Here is a 23,894-nt window from a genome sequence, read left to right as displayed (position 1 = left end):
TTAATGCTTGATCAGGCAATTTTGAATCAAACTTCAGTGGGGTAAAGGATAAATCTCTTCACAAACATTTTATGCAAGAGAGCTATAAATTCTAGTCCACATTTATTTTTAAAGCCATTTTGCTTAAGAGTTGGACTGGGTCTGTCTCCACAATTTTAGTTTAGAAGTTATTTGCAGGTTTACTTTCACAGAGTCTGATCAGTCATACATGTTGATCATACAGCTGGGGAGGAGCACAGTTCCTACCTGCTGAGCCAGTACTTCAAGACTTTTGCTAATGAGTTTACACAGATGCTTTTTAACAGGTAGCTGCAGTAGCAGATTTTTAAGAGCAGGAATTGACAGTAAAAACATTTTAGAAGGGACTTTTCCTTTTAGTAAAGGACAAGTGTGCAATGTTTTGCTTAGAAAAGTGTTAGGCTAAGTCAGGGAAAATAAGTAGACGGAATTTCCTCTCCTCCCTTTGGGTTTAGAGAATCAGAGGCAAAAATGGTACTTCCGGTACCGCACATTATTTTAGCTTACAGCCAGGTATTAACCACCCAAAAAGTATCCATTCATAAACAGAAACATATCAGATTCTTCAGGTGTGAACAAATATCACAAAGCCTGCAGCTTTTAAGATTCAGTCTGTAATCAAGTCCAATGATCACGCTAGTTAGAGCTAGAATTAGCAGGAAGTCAAAACAAAGAAAAAAATACACAACTGTTCATGGAGCGACAAGTTACACCCATAAATAATTTTTTTGATCATGTGGACCAGAACAATTCTGTTTTCTCCTTAAATTTCAAAAAGGCTTTCAATAGGGTCCTGCTGAGCTCTCTAAAGAAACTAAGCTGCATCAGAAGTGTCTGTCCTCTCATAGATTAAGAATTGATTTTTAAAACTTGGAAACAAAAGAAGGACCAAAGGAAGTCTACCATGGGAGCTCCACACAATTCTCTGGTATCACAGACATAAGTCATTCTATTTATTAGCAATTTGAAAAAGAAAGTGAGGAGGAAGTGGACAAAAGTTACTTCAACAAAGGACTTATCATTTAAGACCAGCACAGAAATCTGAAGGATCTCAGGAGATTGCAGAGTGATAAAATAGTATGAAATATAATGTTGCTAAATGTGAAATGATGCAACCAGGGAAAAACAGCTTCTAAATGAGCACAATGATGCACCAATCTACCTAGTAATTTTAAGGAACAAGCTGTCTGAGCTGTCATAAGTATCTCCTGTAACATCAGCTCAGTAATCAGTCACAGTCAAAAGCCAAACTAAATATAAGGAATTATTAGGAAAAAAGCACCAAACAATGTCACTGTAGAAATCTACAGTGCCCTTACATCCTGTACTCAGAACAACTCTGCTTTCCTCTCCCACACGCAGAAAGAACTAGCAAGTACAGATGGAATAACAAGAATTACCAAACATATAAGGTTGAAAACTGACCCACTGGAAAAAGGGTACTGTGGGTACACAAGTAGAATGGAAGAGACAAACAGAGAATATGTATATATTGCCCTTTATATGCGTTACATATTTTTTATATATATATATATATATGAATATAACATTGTGCTTGGTTAAACCATGAAACTCCTTGCTATCAAAGGTTGAAGATGACAATTTAAATAGTTTAAAAATAATCAGACAAAATGACCGGGGTGGAAGATGCAGGGTAAGGCAAGTAGCTTAAACAGTATTAAACAGAAGATATACTGCCAAGAAGTGGCTGGGCTAGACACTTCCTGGGCTGGAGAATTCCACAGAGTTAGGCACCACTATCAGAAAGCATCCTAGGAAGTATCACTATGTTCACGCTGATTTTAGAGTCTTCCCTAGAGCATCTGCTGCTAGCCACTAACCAGAGCAAGATACAAGGCTAGATAATTTCATTCTGATCCAGTACAGCAGTTCTTGCACATGGTATTGGTCTAATTTATTACGAAGTTCTGTACTTTTAGAAACATAAAGGAAAACGGCAAAGTACCATTAATACATACCACTGTTTGACTGGTTTTGGAGACTGGATTCCTTCCACAACTTCTTATTTCCTATCCCTAGAGCTGACTTTAGCATTTTTATAAACACGCTTTTACAACAACTACAACTTGACAAAGCAATTAGAAGCATAAGCAGTTATTTACCCGGCATCTACTAAACACAAGTGAAATAAATGCACCATACAGAAAGGACAGAACAAGTATAAAGACTTTCATGCTCAGCTTAAATCACGAAAAGTTCTCCCTCTGTAACTTCATTAGAAGTTGTGAAGCTCGTTACCAGCAGTTAACCAGGCAACAGATAAACACACTGTGAAATTTCACAGTTCTTCACAGAAGTACATTGGGAAATTATGTTGAACTGCTGAGAAATATTCCCCAATTTTGATCCACAAAACCTATGAGAAGCAAATTTAATGTTACAAATCTCTGCATCTGACAGGTAACCACACATATACTACATGAGCAGAATCACAGCTACACCACTTTTATTTTAACACTATAGGTACACTACCTGAAGTTCCCAGAATTCACTGCTGTCTGGTGATGCTTCCAGTTACAAGCCTTTAAAAGGCATCATGAGCAAACCTACAGCGAAAAGCATTTCTGTGTCCAGCAATACCAGGCACTATGATGGAGAAGCACTTAGTCATAGCATTGAGATACTGTTCATAAGTAGGCTTTTGTAGACCCTTGCAACCGATAAAAATTTGAGGAAGACATTAATTAGATCAAAATTGGTTTAATCTACTAGTAAAGTGGCAGTACAGAGCTATTTCTGTAGTATTACCTGAACAACACTACACAAAAAACTGCTGTAACCCAGCTCCAAAGCTTCAGCATTCACAGAAGAGACTAACTTACCTACTGCCTGTATTACTTGGAACAAGTTGTTTGCAACCATACTATTTTTGTTTGTTTGTTATTATAGTCAAAACATTGTTTCTTGACACAGCAGTATCTGGAATAACCACATCCAAGCACCTCAGACCTCCTAATGTATCGCAACTTCATACATAACCTATAGTGGCAGCCACAACTGAAATCTTAACCATGTCAAGAAAAAAGAAGCAACACATCTAGAGTCAGTAGATTTCATAGCCTCATATTGCCTGATTAGAAGGACTCTCTCCTAATGTTTTTCACACTGGTGCTGTCCCTTCTCATTAACAGATGGCTTTAAAATTGTATATTCTCTGCTGTTGTATCTAAAGAGTGACTGAAATCAATTCTGGAAAAAAGTAGCATCAAAATGCATAGAGCTCAGAGTTGCAAAGAATTACAGGTATGCTACGTGGGAAACATGAAGGCAAAAACAAGAGAGGGTACATAAACCCAGTCTGAGCAGTCTCCAGGAGGGCCCCTGTTTATCATCTGGTAGCAAACCTTATCACATCAAAACTCCCAGTAGGTAAAGAAAGATCACCCTCAAACATTCAACCTCAAACATTTTCTGCTTGTCTAGCTGAGAGGATACAACATAATCAAGAATTCGAATCCTCACTTTGCCTTGGATAAGGTTTCTGGGAAGAAAATTAGTTAATCATGTATTTGTTCAGATTAAGAGTTCAAGCCCAATTTTGCCAATAATCTAGGGCTAAATTTACAGTAAAGCTGTACTTACAATTAAGTAAATCACAGTCAAGTTACAAGAGCCTGTATCCCAGCGATCTCTCTGGTTAACTGTTAGAGTAAGCTTGTCCTCATTGTATTCTGCCCTCATAGGTATAACATAGAGGAAGCAAGCTGCCATGGATTAAGATAGACTATCTGAATCTTTAGGATCCAATGTGTGTAGAAGACTCCACGATGGATCAAAAAGCCATGGAAAAGACTTCATAGGAGTTCTGCTGTAATAGGAAGGATGGCAGAAACACAGAGTACATCCTCCAACCAGCATGAGTAGGCATAAACAATCACCACATGCAGCCTGAGCTGGTTCAGAGAAAGCTCGTATCTCCTCAGCAAGGGCAAGCATCCCGGAGAGGTCAGTATCACAATGAAGCGTAAAGAAATTCTTCCCTTCTTCTGGTGATGGTCAAACATACAACAATAACAACCAGAAATTAGAGATAAGTCTCTAGGAAGACATCCACACATGCAGCACACAAGCATCTGATCATATCACAGGCATTTGAGAAAAGCCTAAATCAGTTCCTTGGGAAGAAAAACCACCAATCATAGCCCAGAGCCTCAACTAAGAACTAATTCAAGGCATTCCAAAACTTTTCATTTACAAGAAAATCCTGTAGAGAAGTATCACAGAATTTCTCCAAAAAGGACAGTCAGTATACAAGAATTGTGTTTTAACATACAAGAGGCTCCAGTTAGCCCCACCAGCTAAATGGCACCTTGCATCAAGGTGAGGTCTTTTGCTTGCCTTCCCACAAGGCACCTATACTGTGAAATAGCAACATTAAACCTTGCAAGTCAGGCATATTACCCAGAGTTGTAGGCTGTTTGCACAGTTTGTTTTACAGAAGAATCAGTCACTTCTAAACAAGTCCATCATGCTCAACCATTGCATTAGACATAAAGGAGGCCTCATACATTATATCTACAGACCCTGTCTTGCAGAATGGGAATTCAGAGGGCTGGTGCTAACCACAAAGCTGAGATGACTGCATTAACACTCCACCTCACAAAAGAACACCACAGGTTTTCCTTGAGATAGGGCTACACAAGATTTCAAGAGCAAAGGAGGAAAAACATTTGCTTGTGAGGAGAACATATTCTCTACAGTCATTTAATGACTAGGCTGCTACTGAAGAAATTAATATTTGCAACTACAATAGAAATCTCATACCAATGACAGATGCCATAGTCCTTACATCCAGCATTCACTTTCATAATATATTAGCAAATATGTTCCACTCCTGGAAAATCTGTAACTCATTTCTTAATTGTATTAGAGACTGATGCAAATAGACTTAGGAGGTTGAATGTTTACATCTCAGTAAAATCTGAATGCACTTGTAAAATATCTCTTACCTTTCTACAAATTAAGCTGTATGAGTTTGCCTTGTAGCCTTCCCTAGAAGTTGAGATCCTTGCCTTTGCAAAAGGTAGTTTACTGCACTAAGGTTTTGTACAATCCAAGCAAATTGGAAGCATCAAAAAAAAGCAAGCGGGGGGGGGGGGGGGGGGGGAAACCCCAAACTCACCCACAAACCAAAAACCTAGTATGCCATCATGACTTTTCTGAAAGGCTATAGCTCCCTCTGAAAATCCTTGGCTTGATTATCACTGCCCTTTTTCACCCTACGGGAAGAAGCACAAGAAGATATACAGCTGCTTTCCACTAGTAACTGTGTGAGGACTTTTTGTTTGAGGCCAGATATGTTAGTCGATCAAATTAGGAAAGGAATTTCTCAGACTGTATACCCTTATACTGGCTCCAAGTTCCTCCACTCTCAGAGACAATTAAAAAGCTGTTTATTGTGATCTGTTCCAGTGACAGACTCTGCATGGCCAGCACAGCGATAATCACCAATGTCCTCTGTACAAAACAGTGCCAGAAGCATCATGGTCCTCTCTAGATAAAAAGTCAGAAACAGAGATTCAAGAGAGGTCTCAAGTAGTAGGTCTAGAAGACTAAATGCAGGAAGAACATCTTAGTTTCTTGATCAGTAGGGCAATCCATTGTAAGCCTCTGAGCAGAATGCTCCTTTCTCTTTCAACACACAGGCCATAGAAGAGAAGCCTCTACACACTCAGGGAGGCTTTCCTAGTATTCCTTCCAGAGCAGCTGAACCCATACAAAAATGTATCAAAGCAGGCCATCAAGCAGTAAGGTTATAAGCTGCAGGGATTTCTTTAAAAAAAGTATCAGGTGCTTTCTCCTGAAAGTCACTAGCACCAAACAGCAGTCTGAATGAGCAATATAGTCCAAACAAGCCTCACAGTAAAAGCAGCCATGTAATTTATCACACATATCTTAATAGTAATTCCCAAATTCAGAACCACTGCACCCTTACATATCCTTATTCTTTTAACAGCCTAGGACAAGCACAGCAGCTCCTCAGGACAGAGCTGTTCAGCATGTCCAGACTCACGTACAAGACCCCTGGGAACAGAATCCAGCAAGCATCAGAACATCATCCTTTTCCCTTGTTACAGTAATGTATGAGCTGTGTTGTTACTGACTCTTGCCCTTCAGTTTTCAGAGCTTAAGCATTTATGACTACTCTTCTGACAACATCATTCTCTTTTCATTAGGACATTCTACTTAGTAAGCTTTATGATATTTGAGTCTTAGACGTAACTACAACAATACTCGCACATATCCTAAAACTGATTCTCAAAAAAACAACTGACACTTCTAGTTTAGAGAAAAATCATTTGCAAATCCAGTTTTAAAAAGGAAAATGGCTAGCACACATTGCTACTATAAACAGCCACATACCCCCACTAATCAAGATATTTGAAATATTAATATGCAACTAAACCTAAATAAGCTCAGCAGTTGCATTCAACAAGAAAATAATCTGTGCAGTCTATTATTTTAGTGTTCAGAATTTCTAGGGTCTTGGCATCAGGAGGCTGAGTAATAATGAATCAGAAAAAGTACCAATGTGTACTTTTTACATTTATGCTTACTGTGTGTATTAACTACAGGACAGACAGCACTAGCTGGTATCTTTACATGCTGTATTTGCTTTAGAACAGTTAAGCATGAAGCTTAATTTGATGAGAAAAAGTCTTCCAAAATTAGTCTTAAAACCACAGAAGCTCCATTTGAAATGTATGTGAAGGAATAAGAAAATAAAACAATGGGTCATATTGCACTGCCACTTTTGTGTGGGCTAGCGTGTGATTACAAACCTATAATAGAAACTTTACAGTGTGGTTTAGTCTTCATCTACAAGGTGCTGAATAGTAATTAAGAGTTTTAAAGAGCAACCAGAAAACCCTTATTAGCGTTCCTACATCAGAGTGGAGTGTAATAGAAATGTCCACTTTCAAAATAATGCTAAGTCACCACACCGAAGACTTATTCCCTGGGTTTTAAAAAAATATTTCTCAACATTTATCTAGTAAACAGCATAATTATAGAAGCATCTTTTCTGGAGACTTGGAGAGGGAGGGGGGTATCATATTATTCAGGGACATGGCACCCAGTTATCTGCTTCCTGACAAGCGCTGTAGCCACCTCACAGGGAACAGGCTACACATTCCAAGTTCCTTTAATACCCATCTGCATAAGGGCCAGATCCATACAGTGATGAAGAGGGTAAAATAATCTGTACAGATCACACCACCACATACAGTATCTTTGCTCCTCTGACTCAGTAAAATAACAGACAGATTTTATCTGCTTCTTAAGAAGGTACATTTGTCTCTGAAAAGCAGGTTAGTGTTCTCTCCTTAGCTACTGCAATAGAAAAGGCTTGTGATCAGTATTGTGCATACAGATAGGTAAATCAGATGTTATCAAGAGATTCAGCTGACAACATAATGCACACAGACACATGTAGTTCAGATAGCCCATAAAGCATTAACATGGCAACAGTTAGCCAACAATGAATAATCAGAGTGAATAAATGGCACCTTCAGTTTTGTGGTGGTTTTTCCTCCCTCCCTGTTTTTTTTCCCCATTCTGTTTATTAACACTTGGTTATGTACGCATGTCTCAACTACATCATCATTCCCAAATTTACGCTGGAACGTCAGTCAGATAAATTCCCAGCTCTCCTACAAACAGCAAACCTTTGAAAAGGGATAAAGTATCCTTGCTGCTGCTGGAACATCAGCAACTCAATTCCCAGACCCTCTGGAAGGAAATGCTCATTGGGTGGAGTAGGTAATGCAGAGAACAAATCCAAAGTCAGAGAGTAACAGAAAAGTAACATCCTCTCCCAGGAGAAAGAAAGTGTGGCGACGTCAGCTGCCCGGACGTGCTTCCCACTGCCCCATTCCTTAGGGTTACAGATTACAGCAGCTGCCAGGTTGGCTGCCTTCTCTGCAAGCCAAGAGCTCCAAACTGACCAGGCACTTAATTCACATTATTTCTCCCCTGCAAGGAGTCCCAAGGTAAAGTACTACTTCCCAGAAATCATCTTTCAATTAAAAAAATCCAGTTTAGTTTTTCAACTTTCACATGAAAATAACTTCAATGAAAGCCTGAAAACTGTTCTAAACACCTTAAGGGAACTTTTATAGCCCCAGAGTTTTTTAATTCCTTAAGACACATGGCTATACCTAAGACTAATACTAGAACACATAGAATATTCTCTCTAGATTAAGACCATAGACAGCATATTAAATAGCATAAGATATCACTACGCAGAATTAAGGTTTTCAGCATGAAGTCACAAATCACTTTGTTACAGCTGAACACACAGGTATCAATACCAAAGCCACAGCACATGCCCACAGCAGCTTTTCTTAAACAGCAGGACACCAATCAAGGATGGCCACAAGAGAAGATGAGAGCAAGTATGGAGGGAAAAAGAACTTGTCTCCCTTCTAGCACTGCACACCTCTGTGGAGTCCTGAAGCTGCCAAAGATGGAGCCACATCCTCGTGCCTCTCATGCACTCCTGCATTCATCCTACTCCAAAGCAGCCACAAGGTTTGCAGGCTGAGATTGCATCTTTTATTAGACCAATATATATAATGAACTGGTATACTGGTCTAACACAAGATACTATCTCTGCCTCCAACAAGATACTACTTCTGCGTGCCCCACCTTGCACCAGGGGACAGGATGACAAAACATGACACTTCCAAAATTCAGTAATTATTGACTGATCTAAGTTATAAATAGGCTCCTTCACATATTCAGCACTCAATCCCAAATTCTGATGTCCCAAATTTCCATTAAAGAGAAGTTTATTAAATTAATTTTAAAATTTTTCTTAGGGTGTGCATAAAATTCATAGTCATTTACCTTGTTATTCTGAGTGAACAACAAGATAATCATGGTCATTTTGAAAGTAAATTGATTAAGGTCAGCTATGGTATACCAGAGAAAACCAGTAGCTACACTTGGGCAGTGGGAGGGGTAGAAGAGGACTTTATGATAATTCTTAGAACAAAACACGTTCTAAGTTACCCACTATATCAAAGTCTTTTCAGACAAGGTGGAAGAAAAACAGAGCCTTCAGCATACTGTATCTGAGCAGTAAAATAAGCTTCTTGCATCAGTTTAAAAGGGATCAAAAAAATCCCTCAAGTACCTGTTATACAGCCATCACACAGTGTCTGTAATAGGCAGCATTACGGTTGCTGAACATTCCAACTACATTTAAACATGTTTACAAATCTTGCATTTACTCTTTTCTCACAGTTCAACACAAATGTGGGGTATAGGTGGCAAAATCTATTACATGCAGGTATGTAAATAATGTCATGTACTGCTAGAATTTATCACAACACACTTTGCACAGAAATAAAAAAATATTAACTGGCACAAGCTTAAACTGAAAAAAGCTTAGGAATTTACTGCTCCACAAAATGTACTGGGTCTGCTTCTCAACTTTTTTGAATCTTTAGAAGGGATTCTGTCTTTCAGAATGGTTCTCTTATACTAATTATCTGTAAAAGGACTATGATGCAGAATTGCTTATACAGTATAAGTAGCTTTACCCCTCTACCCTTCAAAAAAATCTTATTCAAGATAAATGTTACACTTGCAGTCTTAAATGGAGAAAAGCAATGTTATTTAAGTTTTATTTTTAATACATCTAGAAACAGTCAAAGTACCCAATGTAATTCACTGATAAATTATATAGGAAGCAAACTGCAACAACCCATAAGAGAAAAGGTACTGTTATGTCCAACATTTCCAAGAAAAAGAAAAAAAAAAATCATACATTTAAGTGAAGAGCCTGTCCGTCATCTCTGCTCTTCTTAGATTAGAACACCAAAATAGTATTGTTTGCAGAGCACTACTTCTCCAGTAGTCACTGAATATTTTCAAACTCTGACCTTTTAGCTGACACCTTGATTTAGTTCAGGGTGAGTGGTGACCATAACATGTAAATTACTTACTATATCTGTCAGCTAGGGTCCAGGTCTCCAGCACCCCAGTTTGCCCATACCACACTAAGTTACCAGTTGTGGGGAGAAGCCAGAAAAAGGTCAACCCAAAGAATGAGCTACCTTTGCATTCTTCCAGGCCAGAATTAAGGTACATTTTTGTGAATATATGACTCCTGCTAAACTTGTTTGACTGACAAAGAGCTGAAGAATATTACTGGACACACAAAAAGCACTCTCAAACAGACTCTTATTCTTTACAGCATTCTATAAAGGTACTGGATAGTTTACAAACGCCTATATGAGTTCATCAATCCCTAATTAGTTTCAGTTTGCAAGTGCCATTAACCCATCACAAGTCTTAGTATAGAAAAGTCAAGAGTGAGAATTATTGGCTAGTGTTTTGTTTTTAAAGGAAATATAAGCACTAAGGTACTGAAGAATTGTGTCCTTCAGCTTTCATCTAAAAGCAGTATCAGCATAACAAAGGGTTAGTTTAAAAACACTTTTCTAATTTCCCAAACAAAATTCCCAAGCTTGAGAAAGAATACCTGCAAAATCTAGATAACTAGTGTAAAGGACACTTTCTGTAAGTACAGTGCAAAGATGAAGAAAATAAGTTTTGGGTGCAAGGACCATATTCCCTTCACTGCCTGCATTCTCCCAGGAGACACAGCATAAACTATGAACCACCATTAATGATGTTCAACACCTAATTTTACCTTTCAATCAGGACTCTATTCATATAGGAAGCTACCTAAAGGTCTTAATTTAAGCAGAAAATTGAGACTAAATTCTGCTGTAAGACAAATTATAGCATACTTGCAGTTACAAATTGTAGGAATTATTCTGGATTATCTACTATAAAATTATGGTTTTTAGCCAACAGAAGTGAAGTCTGTTTCTCCTGCTTTTTGCAGAGACACAACTACAGAAATGAGCACTTAGCCACATACAACGCTGTTACTATTCCTGAGGCTTTGAACAGAAGTATCTAGCCTGAAGGACAAACAAAAAGAAAAACCTTACAGGAGAGAGAAGAAAACCACTCACAAAAAGCCCATCACACACAATTTACCCCAACTTCAGTACTAAACCACTTCTGTTCCAACACATTCTCAGACTGACCACCACTGTGTAAGGGCAACACCTGCACCTGCAGTACCATGGACAGTGTATGGAAAAGTTCTTTTACTTCTGAGAATTTCATCACCAAGTTTTTAAGCAACCAGCTCAAACTTTAAGAAAACAAACACCCTTTGACAGTGCAAGAGATTCAGTGATCTTCTGTATTACATCCACAAGCTTCAATGTTTACAGCAAAGAGTACCTTTAAATTTAAAAACCTTCTTGCATTTCCACTGAAGCCACACTATCTACATTAAGGCTTTTAACATAGGCTCACTACTCATACTTGGTTTCAAGCTCTAACACGGGCAACTTTATATTCACGAAGTGCAGGATTTTTACAGTTTTTGCTACAGAATCATATAATAACCCCAGTTAGAAAGGATCTCTAGGGTTCTTTACTCAACCTCATGCTCAAAGCAATGTCAGCAACATCAGTCTAGATTACTCAGGGCTTTATCCAGTTGGGCATCAAAACATCCAAGGGTGGACACTGCAGAACCTCTTTCACCTGCCCCAATGATTGTCCCACTCCATGGTGAAACAAGTTCTTCCTAAATGGAGTTATTTTAATGCACGCCTGCTGCCTCCTGCCTTTCTTCCACAGCTATAAGGAGCCTGAGTTGATATTCTCATAGGTTACTATCAGTTCTGCCTGCTTCCCAAAGCCTTCTCTTCTGCAGGCTGAAGTCCCATTTCCCTATCAAAAAATAGATTTTAGCAAACTCTTACTTCTCATGTGCATCTGTTAGACTTAAAGTCTTCCATTACAATGTAAAGTTTTGATTCAGAGTGGCTTTTGATCTTCATCCCTGCACTTCCCCAGATACAACGGCAGGAGCTAAGACCTCACACTAAAATCCTTTCTAGTACAAGCTAGAATGTGTTGTACACTGCCTTTCTAGGCTCACTATAATCCCTGTCTAGGACATACATCAACTCTAAAGAGAGAGCATCTCCTGTTCAGCCTGTAACTCTGTTTCTAAACTAGAATTAAGAGTTATGGAAGAACCTCAAAAAAAGCCACACAGTCAAATGACAGTTCTGCTGAGTAGAGCAGTTGTTTTATAGGCTTACATATATACACAGACTTGGATACACAGGAAGAAGCAAAGATGCCCAGAACTGAAGGCAGGGGGGAAACTACCCTCAAAGTATGTAGATCAGAAATATATCAGGAAGGAGAATAAGAGTACATTACTAGGGCTGCTGTCTAAACCATTAAGTTGTTACAAAAAAAAAAGTGAAAGACATTAACAAAGAAGCCAGAAGCACTTCAGCATCTGAAATAAATTTCTGGTAAGGTACAGTGCTCTACTGATAATTGCAAGCAAAAGTTCCCATATCAGTTTTTGCAATCCTCCATCCAGTCCTACAGAGTTACTTATCAGCCTAATGGCAAGATATTTCAGGACAGCATCAACTCTTTAGACACACTCCCTCTTCGGTAAAGCAAGCAACATCAGGAATTGTTAACTACTGGAAAAATCCACATCGCAACTACTGAATGAATAGCAGTGACAGGAGGGGAAGGAGTGAAGGAGAAGGGATCTATCCAAATATTTACTTCAGACCTCCTATCAGTAATTGAGATGTGTGCCAGCCCTTTTTTCTCAAAAGAAAGGTGGCAGGGTGGGAGGGGCTACAGTTACTGAAAGAAGTAATGATGCTTCCTTAACAGAAAAAAGGAATCTTCTCTGCAGACCTTCACATCTCTCTGGAAAACTCATATTCTTTCCTTCATTCCTAGTTGAAGGGGAGCAAATATATCAGGAAAGGTCTGTACTCCTCATCCAACCTCTTTTAAAAAAAATAATCCTTACAAATAAATTAAATCCTTGCACCTGCTTAAAAAGGTTTTTCAGAATCCTTGAGAAGCTACAAAGAATTGCACAGCAGGAGGAGGATTTGGTCAGCCTCTTTAACCTCATCCTAAAACTTGGGAAAAAGCACAGCTACTACCCCCAAATTCACCCTCAGCCATTCATACTCTTAATACCTTTACAGCCACATAAAAGCAAAAGAAAGCAAACTTGACTTTTGCAAGAAGTGACAACACTTGTCTCTCACCACAGAGGAGCAGTCAAGTCAGTTTAAGCCACATGCAAATGAACACTTAACAATTTGAAGATAGAATATTTGTTGAATAACTAACTGGGGCCCCCAGCATAAGACAGACATGGAACTGCTCAAGCGGGTCCAGAGGAGGGCCACGAAGATGATCAGGGGGCTGGTGCACCTCCCTTATGAGGACAAGCTGAGAGAACTGGGGTTGTTCAGCCTGAAGGCTCTGGGAAGACCTCATAGTGGCCTTCCAGTACTTAAAGGGGGCCTACAGGAAAGGTGGGGAGGGACACTCTATCAGGGAGTGCAGAGATAGAATGAGCGGTAATGACTTTCAACTGAAAGAAGGTAGATTTAGATTAGATGCTAACTAGGAAGAAATTCTTCACTGTGAGGGTGGTGAGGCACTGGAACAGGTTACCCAGAGGAGCTGTAGCTGCCCCCTCCCTGGAAATGTTCAAGGCCGGGTTGGAAAGGGCTTCGAGCAACCTGGTCTAGTGGAAGGTGTCCCTGCCCATGGCAGGGGGTTGGAACTAGATGATCTTTATGGCCCCTTCCAACTCAAACCATTCTGTGATTCAATCAACTTGCCTGTACTTCACATTTTAAACCTAAAGCAACACAGCAATGCATTAGAACTTAACTGCATTTAGGCAGTGCTCAAGGTAGAAAACCAAAATACTAGAAATTAAGGCCTTGATTCTACAAACATTAAAGCAGTAAACTTTATCCAGTGGAACAGATCTATTGACAATAATGAAATTATAGAATGTGCCTGATGTAAAGGTGATTGCAAATACAGCACACATCCCGTGTCCAAACTTGTGGCACTATCAGGAAGTAGGTGGAAATTAGGCCTCTGGCTTATTTCTTGTTTTACACTAAAAATGATAAAGGGTGAAGCTTCTCTAAAATCTGGAATTTTTTAACACATATAATTCAAGACCATAAAGTATCTCTTTTAGCAATTTAGAAAACAGTTGGATAAAACACAAAGGACATATAATTAAAATGCAATATCAAATAAACCCAATAATCTATCAGTTCTATTGGCTGAAGAAAAACACCGACTCCGAGTTCAGTTTAAGTATGGAAAAAACAAGAATACTGTGCTTAGGACATCATCTGCTTGGGACAGACAAGAGCAGGATGCTGCTTAAAAAAAGATTCACTGACATCTGAGTCAACAGAAAATAGTACAAATTGTCTACCATGTCACAGTCACACTCAATCACACTTTGGGATTATTGTTGGCTTCTAAAGAGAACACTTAGAATTTTACTTTGTGGGGAAAAAGAACAAAATACACACATAAAATGAAAACATCAGCCCACAAATATAGAACTGGAAAACAGAACAAAAAACCCCACCCCAATCTCTCCCCCATGCTCACTTTTTTCTGGGTTATACTTTACAGTCTTACACACCCTGAAGACATTGCTAGGAATTATTAGGAATTGCAGGGTGAAATTCACTTTGGAGGTAGCCACTCCATTCCCAGCTTTTCTACTTCTTCAGCATACATTGTAGTTTTTTTATAAAATTTACTTTTAAGAGGGTGAAAGATTACACTTAATTCAGCATTCTTTAGCCAACAAGATGGCCACCATAAAAATCAGTACAAAGCAGAGCTCAGACCCACAAGCCTAAGTATTTCAGGCAACAACTCTCAAATTATGGTTCACTTTTGTCAGACAGAAATAAGGATAAGAAATTCTAAAAATCTATGCAAATTAAGATAAAGGCAGAAACTACAATCACAAGGCTGTCCCAAGGGTAAAAATTACATTACAAGGAACTAAACTCCATTCCTTTGGGGCAGAAATTAGGGATGACATTAAACTACTCAAAAGTTGATATTTATTATAGCTAAACACAGGAGTTTAAAGACTCCAGATAAGAATCTGCCTTCAAGTGAAGGCTGCATTCCCCAATGGGATAAAAACTAGAGAGTTTTAAGGATTCACAAATTAACAAGAAGATATAACCACTTGCACATACTCAAGTCTAAAAGGTCCAAATAAGCTGCAGCATTACTGTAGACATCTATTTTGTATTTGCAAAAAATTGAGTTTTATTTCAAAGAGCAAATGAGAGTTCAAATGTTTAATCTAGAGGCACAGGAGAACTTCAGAAGATGGAAGAATCTTTATATCACTCCACATATCTGCTAGAAATCCAGAAAGGTAGTAGTTTCATGTAATATTTACTCACATCATAAATCCCGATTCCCACATATCTGGTACACAAGCTACAATCTGCTTCTACTTTTCAGGGAAATACATATTGGTTACTAGAAGTTGAGAAAGATCAGGACCTGCATTCAGGGACGTACCTTAATCTCAATGGGGAACAGAATGTATAACTGCTTGAAGATCACTCGTATGCTGTAGTAAAATTCTAGACAGTCACATACAAAGCAATTATCTTAAAAAAAAAAAGGAATTGGCTTAAAAGAAAAAAAGAAAGGGAGAGCATTAAGAAGTATTCTGGGGAAGAGAATGGGCTGGGGAGAAAGGGAAAACTAATTTAGTATTCTAAAGAAAAAAATCTAGTAAAATACCCAGAAGCAGAGCATAAGCTTCCACAAACTTAAGTAGGATGTATAGTACTGGTTTTAGATACATTCCTTCTACTTCTACCTCAACTATAAGGAGCTGCATTAACTCAAACAGGTGAAGTTAAGGAGTCATTTGATATGCACAAAGCACTGAATTAAATACCAGACAAATAATGTCAGACTATGACAAATATATGCTATAAAAAGCACAAAAATTCAAGTTGACTGCAAATGCACTTGCCCAGCATATCCTTTAAATGCTGTGACCTTTTAATACCAGAGAGAGTTCTGAGTTTTTACTGATCAAGAGCTGCCAAATGTGATTCCTTTGGAGAAGCCTAAACCCATGTAAGATACAAACTAACCAGAACCCATATGAAATTCAAATAACTGCCTTAGGAAAATGAAGAACTGGCTATTAGATTTAAGTTTCTTTAAAAAACACAAGGAAAAAAATACAAAATTAAGAGGAGGCCTCAAACACATTTATGCTGATGTCAGCTCTGTTTGAGGGGATGCTCTCTAATATCTGGTTTTATATTTAGTAAAAAAAAACCAAAACACGGAGTGTGACACTTGAGTCCATCTTCTTTCTTGTACTCACATACACTAAGGTCTTTCCTGAGTTCATTATAAGTCTCAGAAAAAAATGGTACCATCAAAAGATGCTGCACTGCACCTCTATGGAAGTTACCTTCACCACGCTTCCAGAGTTGGCATACACTGAATACAGCAGAAATAGCAGCTGGTTGCTCCTCTCAAGCAGCAAGTAGCTCATTTATTAAGCATGGATGACTACAGAACTGCAACTGCCAAAAGGAACCTGCCTCTCACCTCGTCCTACCAAATTACAATTGTTTCAAAACAAATTTTGCTTCACCTCTACTCAGTAGTTTATATATGTATGTGCAAAGAATCTAAAAAGACTCATGGTAACTAGTATTAACTATCAGTAGAGACAGAACAAGCATTTTACTTCTAAGTGCCTGCTTTCTGAATCTTCACTTTAATTATACTCTATATAACTAAGCTCAAGAAATAAAAGCCACGCCAGTGCAGGCTTCCTTATAAAGATGGCTGTATTGGTTTTCTCTTTCTGGTCACCAAACCTGAAAGCAGTTAGCTGGTTTCCCAGAAAAACAGGCGGTTGTCTACAGAACCAATTCTAAGGAGTTTCTGCCCGAGATACAGTGTTTTCTTAACACTGTCAGAGACTTATGGTCACCCAACACAGGTGGTTCTTACCAAGTTTCACTGTGCTATGTATTTACATAGTAGTAACCAGAGCAATAGTTTTCATACAAGGTATGACGCTCCCCCACCCCCAGGGAATCATGAACCTCAAGGTTAAATCAGAATGAGACTATGAGCAAAAGAATTAAGAAATGAATGGCTCAAAGGGCTCAGTTAGAGCAGGAAGCCACTACACTGGTGAAAACATGAGAATAGACCTACCTTTAAGTATGCTTACAATTATCACTACTATTCAAGACAAAAATGAAGCTGTCATGCAGCCAGAAGATGACACTACCCATGTGCAGAAGACAGCTTGATGAGTATAAGAACTGATATTTCCTTAAACTCCCCAGCTGTTCTTCCATATTTTTGATGTATACTAACAGTTATGTAAAAGAAAACCAGCGATCATCCTCTAGTTTCAGGCTTACCACCTGATGTTCTAGAACCAGTTTGCCACTAACTGTGAAACCACAACATTAATATGTTAAATATATACTGCACTAAATGAAAGGATCAGCAAAGCAGCTTTCAAAGATGGAAAGAAGCTATAATTTCTCAAACATGGTTCCTCAGTTAGAACTTCCTTGACCCTTAACCTAGGATGAAGTATCGTAAAAGGAAAGCTTACCTTCTTAGGAAAAGGGATTCAACTTGATAAACAACCAATAGAAGTACATGCAAGCAGGCTCCTTCAGAGGAACAGCAGTTATATGATAAATGGCAGTAAGATTAAGTCCTGAACAAATTGGATTAATGCTACTGGGCCTCTCTCATTCAGATCAGTGCTTTTAACATAACTCTAGCAGATTTGGGGGTCCCTACAGTTCACACTGATTGGGGGGAAATACATTTAAATTAACTATCAGGCAGGTTGACCTATAAACACTAATTGTGATCTAGCAAGTTTTGGCCTTTCATTTTATGCTACTTTAGGAGCTCTCAGAGGATACTTTTTATGAATGAGATACTGAAGACTAATTCTAGATTTCATTCAATAAAAAACGAAAGAAGTCCCATGTAATGAAGCAGTAGCTATTCAAAGAGAGCGAATAGCTTCTATTTTTTCAACGTCCAACAGCCTAAGGTAACTTCTACAGATCATAGAGAAGATTTAGGTCTTTAACTAACAGGCATGCTACAGCTACATATACCCATCTTCATTCATTATATTTGGAGAGAAAGTAGAGAAAGAAAAAAAAGGTAGCTGAACACTTTCTCCACATGCACAGTGATTACTGCTATGTACTTCTTTCCCAGCCCATTTTTCTAAATTTCTAGGCTGTGTTGCAAAACAAACTCTGAACAACCACCACCACATGCTCACCTATCTGGGACCTACATCAAAACTTCTATCACTTGAACTCCCTCAGGTAGGCAGTTCCAAAGCACATATAAATATACTTTAATTACTTCCTCCCATTCCGGCACTCAAATTCTGTTAATTTTTTTAAGATGGTAAGTTACTGTAACACGTAGTAGGACATGGGTTTGGAAATAATAAAGTTACTCCACTTGAAAGTACAGTATTTCACACTGTAGGTGTCTTAGTCCATGGATCTTGCAATTTAAAATTAACATACACCATTCGAACAGGATTCACATTAAATCTACACTGGTGATAGAAACTATAAACCAAAACACAACATGTAGCCTGCTTTCAAATAAATCTCATCTGTTGAATTCAGTGTTCCTGAAAAAAATTGCCCAGCTTCTCACTTTTCCACTGCATTAAGCTGGGAAACTGGTAGCAAGTCTTCCTATGCAGCATATTTTGTCCTACAACGAGCGAGATTGCTACCCTTTTAGTTACTACTGAATCAAATCTTACATGGAAGAAACCATTTAAGAACACTCACACTGGGAAAAGTAAACGCCCCTTCTGTTAAGCAAGGAAGAGATTAGAGCTCAATAGTTTGAAACGCAAGATTAGGTTGCAGTCCACCACAAACAAGGTCTAAAAATGTGCCAAAGTAAAACCAGGGACGAAGCACTCTTTGAAAACCATAGTACACTCTCACTTACTCCTGTCACTCTTTTGGGTCATTCCTACAAAGCTCCTGTGATTCTGTTCAGAATTTAAAGAAGCTCAAAGTCAAAAAAGGGAAGTGTGCTGCCATTTTTACAGTTTCTTTCTCTATCCACTTCATCTCTTTTGAAAAAGAAAAAAAAAGCCACAAAAATACCACCCCAAACTCCTAGTGCTAATAATTAATACTTGCAATCAAAAAGAATAAATTGCAAGGTTACCTTCCAGCAATCAAGGACTGCTAAGCTGTGATGAGTAAAACCCCCAAAGCCCAGAAGGGAAGAGTCCAAGCATTTGCACTACAACAGGGGACCCTCCATCTCACAACCAAGACATGTAGAAGTACAGTTACTTTATATCAGATATTGCAGTCAATTGGTACCCACTTCATATTAGGCATCTATTCTCCTTGAGATAGAAGCAAGATAGAAGAAACTGATGCTGGGATCACAGTATGTTAGAAAGCCACTCAAACAGCTGAAGTTTTCCTTTCTTCCCTTGCAAGAAAACAGAACCTGATCAAAAGCAGACAGCACTGCTCAGGGCATACACCTCAGCCAAGAACTAAGCTCCCTTTCTACCAAGTTCAATGGCATGTTTGCTTGATCTCTACATCCTCCTTTATTTTTAACTTGACAACTAAAAGATAAAAAACTCCCCTTATGCTGACCCCAACCCACCTTTCCCCTGTCTGAAAAGCAGCAACAGATGAAGTACCTAATAAAAATACACAAATTATTGATTCATCACAATGAAATTAACACTAACATATTCTGCTCCAGAATAAAAACACAGTACGTAGCTTTCAGGGTATAATGAGCATCATTCTCTCAGCCTGTACTCTCCTGATGGCTTTGGATTCAGGCTTCCTCAAATTGTTAAAGCATGTGCTTAAGATAGCTAATGAATGCATTATTTTGTACATACATGTTTAGAAAACACTTGTAAGTCCATTTAAATGATAGACTCCTATAAGAAATACCTTGGAGCTGTCATGTTCCCAGAACAGCCAAGGGGAAGGAAAGGAGAAAAAAAGAAACAAAAACACCACAAAACCTACCTGATCTTTAGTACTATGTGGAAATCACTATTTTAAACACTAATTCTTTCCTTTAAGCTGCTGCAGCCAGTCTAATAACAGCTAGCCAGAAGTCAAGAACATGTATTCTGAATGTTCACTAAATTAGTAGAATCTTTGATACAATTTTGAAGTAAGAAAACAATGAGAATTCCTTTTTAAAGCTCACAGAAGAAAAATGCCATCTGACAAAACCAAGCATACCATCAAAGTTTCTGATAAAACATAACAAAACCCTGTTTAATGAAAACATGCACCTAACTGATCCAAATAGTTCAGTGTAAAAATGCATACATGCTTTTACTTACAGATGTTATATTCATATTTCCTACTAGATACTTATATTGTCCTCCCAGTTTGCCTACAGGAAGAAGCAGAAGGTCTGAGCAGCAACTCAAGTAATGCCAAACCATTTGCTCCTATACTTCATTTTCCAAGTCTATTAAGTGTTTAGTTGTTAAAATGTTAACCAATCTTCTCAAAGGAATAAATTCCTGGACTATTCTCCAAGAACCAGATGAGGCGGGGCCCAGAAAGATGGGGGGCTCTATTTGTTCATAGAGCTCTGACTCCTCACACTGTCTCCATCCAATAAAAATGGGACAAAGCAGGTAGAAAGATACACACTGGAAAGCAAAAGAAACATCAACATCTTTAAAGAGCTGAAACACTCAGGACATTAAAGTAAGGTAAATTACCCAGTCTTTAACATATGCACTTACTCAAGTTAGCTCAGCAATACTACACAACCGCAAGTGGGACAAAAGGTGGTTTGTACAACCTAAGACACCATTCACCATGTGAAAGTTTAAAAACGCTTGATCCTAGCAGTCTTGCTGAGCAAGTAATTTCCTTCCAACATGTGGTAAGGCCTATAGATCAGCCTCATCTTACCAGAACAATGAACTTAGTTGTCCAAGGTCTAAGATGCAATCTATGATCAGCCACTTAGCAGCTACCTGTGCTTACAAAACATTGTCTATTTGAAATAATCTCATTTATTCCAAAGAGGTAGGCAAAATTTTGAGAAATCATTGCCAGAGTTAAGCCTTCGGGGCCCATACTTAAGACCTTGGTCAGAGTAATTACAAAACATTTCACTCACAAAGAACTTCCTAACTTTCCTGAACAGCCATGAAGGACAGTATGTATCTGTTTATCATTAATATTATTAAACAAAAAAGCCACACACTTGTGTATATTCTCTCACCAGCTTTTTTAACCCAAGCCTTTTAAGTGGGCACTGTGTAGCTGTTCTTAAACTTTCTGAAGAAAAGGTACCAAGAAATTAGTAGAGCACTATTCCTGATAGACACTCACCACCTTTTCCCTGTAAAGAGAAAAGCTGTTAGGATCCTCCAAGAATCATCATTTTAAAAGCTAATAAAGAGGCACCTGAAGAAACACACAAGTTAAAAGCAGAGATCATTTTATCATTATATCCCCCCTTTCCAAAACAATCCTTTCTCCTAGAATGATCTTCGTTTGCAATTAAGCCAAGTTCAACTGCCAAGCATTTCTAAACACTTGCATGTGTTCGTCTTGTTTATGAAAAGGAAACTATCACAGAATCCCAAAAGCCTAAGATACAACACATCTGAATCCTAGACCACACGCTAGTTCATTATTAGAGATATGTTAAGAAACTAGAAATATATTTAAGTATTTGTAGGCCACAATTCACCCTCTCTAGCCAAACTGCTATTTTAGCCTGTATTTTACTTTTTCCTCTTTCCTTTTTTTTTTTTTAAAGCAGGGGGAGAAAGGGTCTAGAAGGAATTTCATTCTTCTATATATTCGTCTTTTGGCATGAGTTTCTCTTCTGTCAGTGCCAGTCATCACGTTTAGAAGAATATGGGATACTCGAGCTGAAACATTTTAAAACTAGAACAAAAAAAACAGTTAAACCACAGTGAGCTAGAAATCCGTACAGGCTCAGTAAACATGCAATAGGCCAGCATTAACTTCTAAAACTTTTGGGCAGGAGTAAGCTAACATCTGCAGGCCTAGAGTTTCCACAGCTTTAACTAGCTGATGGGTTCTGCTTACATTAACATATGCTGTAGAGAGAATTGCTTCTCCTATGAACTATGTACTTGATATTACCATACTGACACAAATATATAAGCCATGGACAATTAAATCCTTTCAGGTACAGTAACGAAGCATTTTAAGATAATTATCTAGCATATTTTCCCTCCCCTTTTACTGTACAGATGAAGGCACCGGCAGCTCACTTTCAGACTGGCAGGTAGAGCTGTGCGACCGTCACTCGAAGTAGGATGAGAGCCCGTACGCAGCCTTGTCATTTGCTTCTGCTAACGCACAAAATAGAAAGAGCTTCTAGTATTTTGCAAGTGGGAGACGGAAAGTTAGGTACCGGTTATTTTGCTGACAGACAAATCTCAGGCAGTTACACGGACAGTCCAAAATAACATCAAAAATAAGAGGCTGCCATTTACCATCTGTTTGCCTCTCTCTCAGGAAAAAAAAGTGCAGATCACAAGAACAAATGGAGCCTGGCTCCGGGGAGGAGGAAGAAGGGGAGAGAGGAAATTTCCACGCAAATTTTAAGTGAATCACGCCGCGATGTCCGCGCCCGGCCGCGCCGGCCTTCCCCAGCAGAGGCGAGGGGGGCACCCTCCCCCCCGCTCCCCCGGCCGGCGGCTCGGCCCGGCCCAACGGCTCCCCCGCGCCGCGCCGGGGCGGCAAGGAGGAAATAAATAAAACCTCCCCCGTGCATCAGCACGGAGGGAGCCCCCTTCCCCGGCGCCCCCCGGGGAGAAGCCACCCGCTCGCCCCCTCGCCCTCCCCACACGGCCCGGTGCCCGCCGCGCACGGCAGCGGCCCGGTGCGTCCCCCCCGCCGCCGGGGCCGGCACCGGGGGGTGGGCTGAGGCCTGCACCGTCCCAGCGAAGCCTCGGCGCTCTCGTAGTCAGAGCGGCCCGGCTCCCCCCCGCTCCTCCTCGCCTCTCCTTTCCTCCCTCCTTCCTTCCCCGGCCCAGCCTTCAGCTCGCACTCACCCGCCTTCCTCCTCCCTGCCCGGCCCGCGGTGCGTGTGCGCGGCTCTCCCTCACGCTGCCCGGCGCGGCGGCGGTGGCCGGGCCGGCGGGGGCGGGCGGGCAGGCGGGTGGGTGGGTGAGCGTGCGGGGAAGGAGGCGAGGGGAGAAGGAGGAGAAGGGTGGGGAGACAAGGAGAGAGGCGGCGAGAAAAGAGAGGAGAAGCGGGGGGGGGGGGGGGGGGGGGGAGAAAACCGCAGCGACGCTCCTGAGGCGGGACCTGCGGCGGCAGCCGGCCGAGCGCTTGGGCGGCTGCTCCAACGACCTTTACGCGAGAGACGAGTAATCTCCGAGCTCGGGGCGCTCCGCTGCCAGCCCGGCCACCATCTTACATTAGGGAGACTTGCCCTGGTCGCCGCCTCCCCTGCGCTTGCGCCGCGGGCAGTGGGCGGGGAGTAATAGCGGGGAGGGGGGCACGGGGCACGACGGCAGCAGCCGCGACGGCGCTGGGCATGACGGGACTAGTAGGCGGCGGCGGAGGCGGCGCCGGCCAGCGCCGGACGGGGGGAGGCGCCGCTGCGCAGTCCCGAGCCGCGGGGCCGGTCCCCTTCCGCCAGCGCTGCCGCCCGGGCGGGGCCGGGGACCCCAACTCTCCTCCCCGGGCAGGGCTGCCCCACCGCCCGGCGCCCTGCTCCGGGGAGTCCCTGGATGTAAACCTGCTGCAATTGCAGCCACCTGTTGCTGGCCATTAAACCTGCTCAGGTTTAAAGTACTTGGGTCGATTTAATTTTTTTTCCTTCTCATTGATGTTGCTTTGGGG

The 23,894-nt window shown here is 40.3% G+C and overlaps 1 protein-coding gene across 14 annotated transcripts in view; it reads right to left on the bottom strand.

The window, feature by feature from the left end:
• CNOT4 (CCR4-NOT transcription complex subunit 4) overlaps positions 1-23,501 on the bottom strand; it is an 82,013-nt gene extending 58,512 nt beyond the window's left edge. For 8 of the 14 annotated variants that reach the window (XM_074870862.1, XM_074870872.1, XM_074870870.1 and 5 more), the window contains exon 1: positions 23,099-23,501. The gene's annotated coding sequence lies outside the window, so the exon portion shown is untranslated. Of the gene's footprint in view, positions 1-21,285; positions 21,374-21,395; positions 21,422-22,312; positions 22,337-23,098 lie in introns of those variants that run through there. The other 6 variants (XM_074870864.1, XM_074870865.1, XM_074870877.1 and 3 more) reach the window with 6 other exon arrangements.
• Between the last annotated feature and the right edge of the window lie 393 nt (positions 23,502-23,894).

This window comes from Strix uralensis, chromosome 5 (assembly GCF_047716275.1).
Source record: "Strix uralensis isolate ZFMK-TIS-50842 chromosome 5, bStrUra1, whole genome shotgun sequence".
NCBI classification, from domain to species: Eukaryota; Metazoa; Chordata; class Aves; order Strigiformes; family Strigidae; genus Strix; species Strix uralensis.
This window is presented reverse-complemented; position numbering and strand designations above follow the sequence as displayed.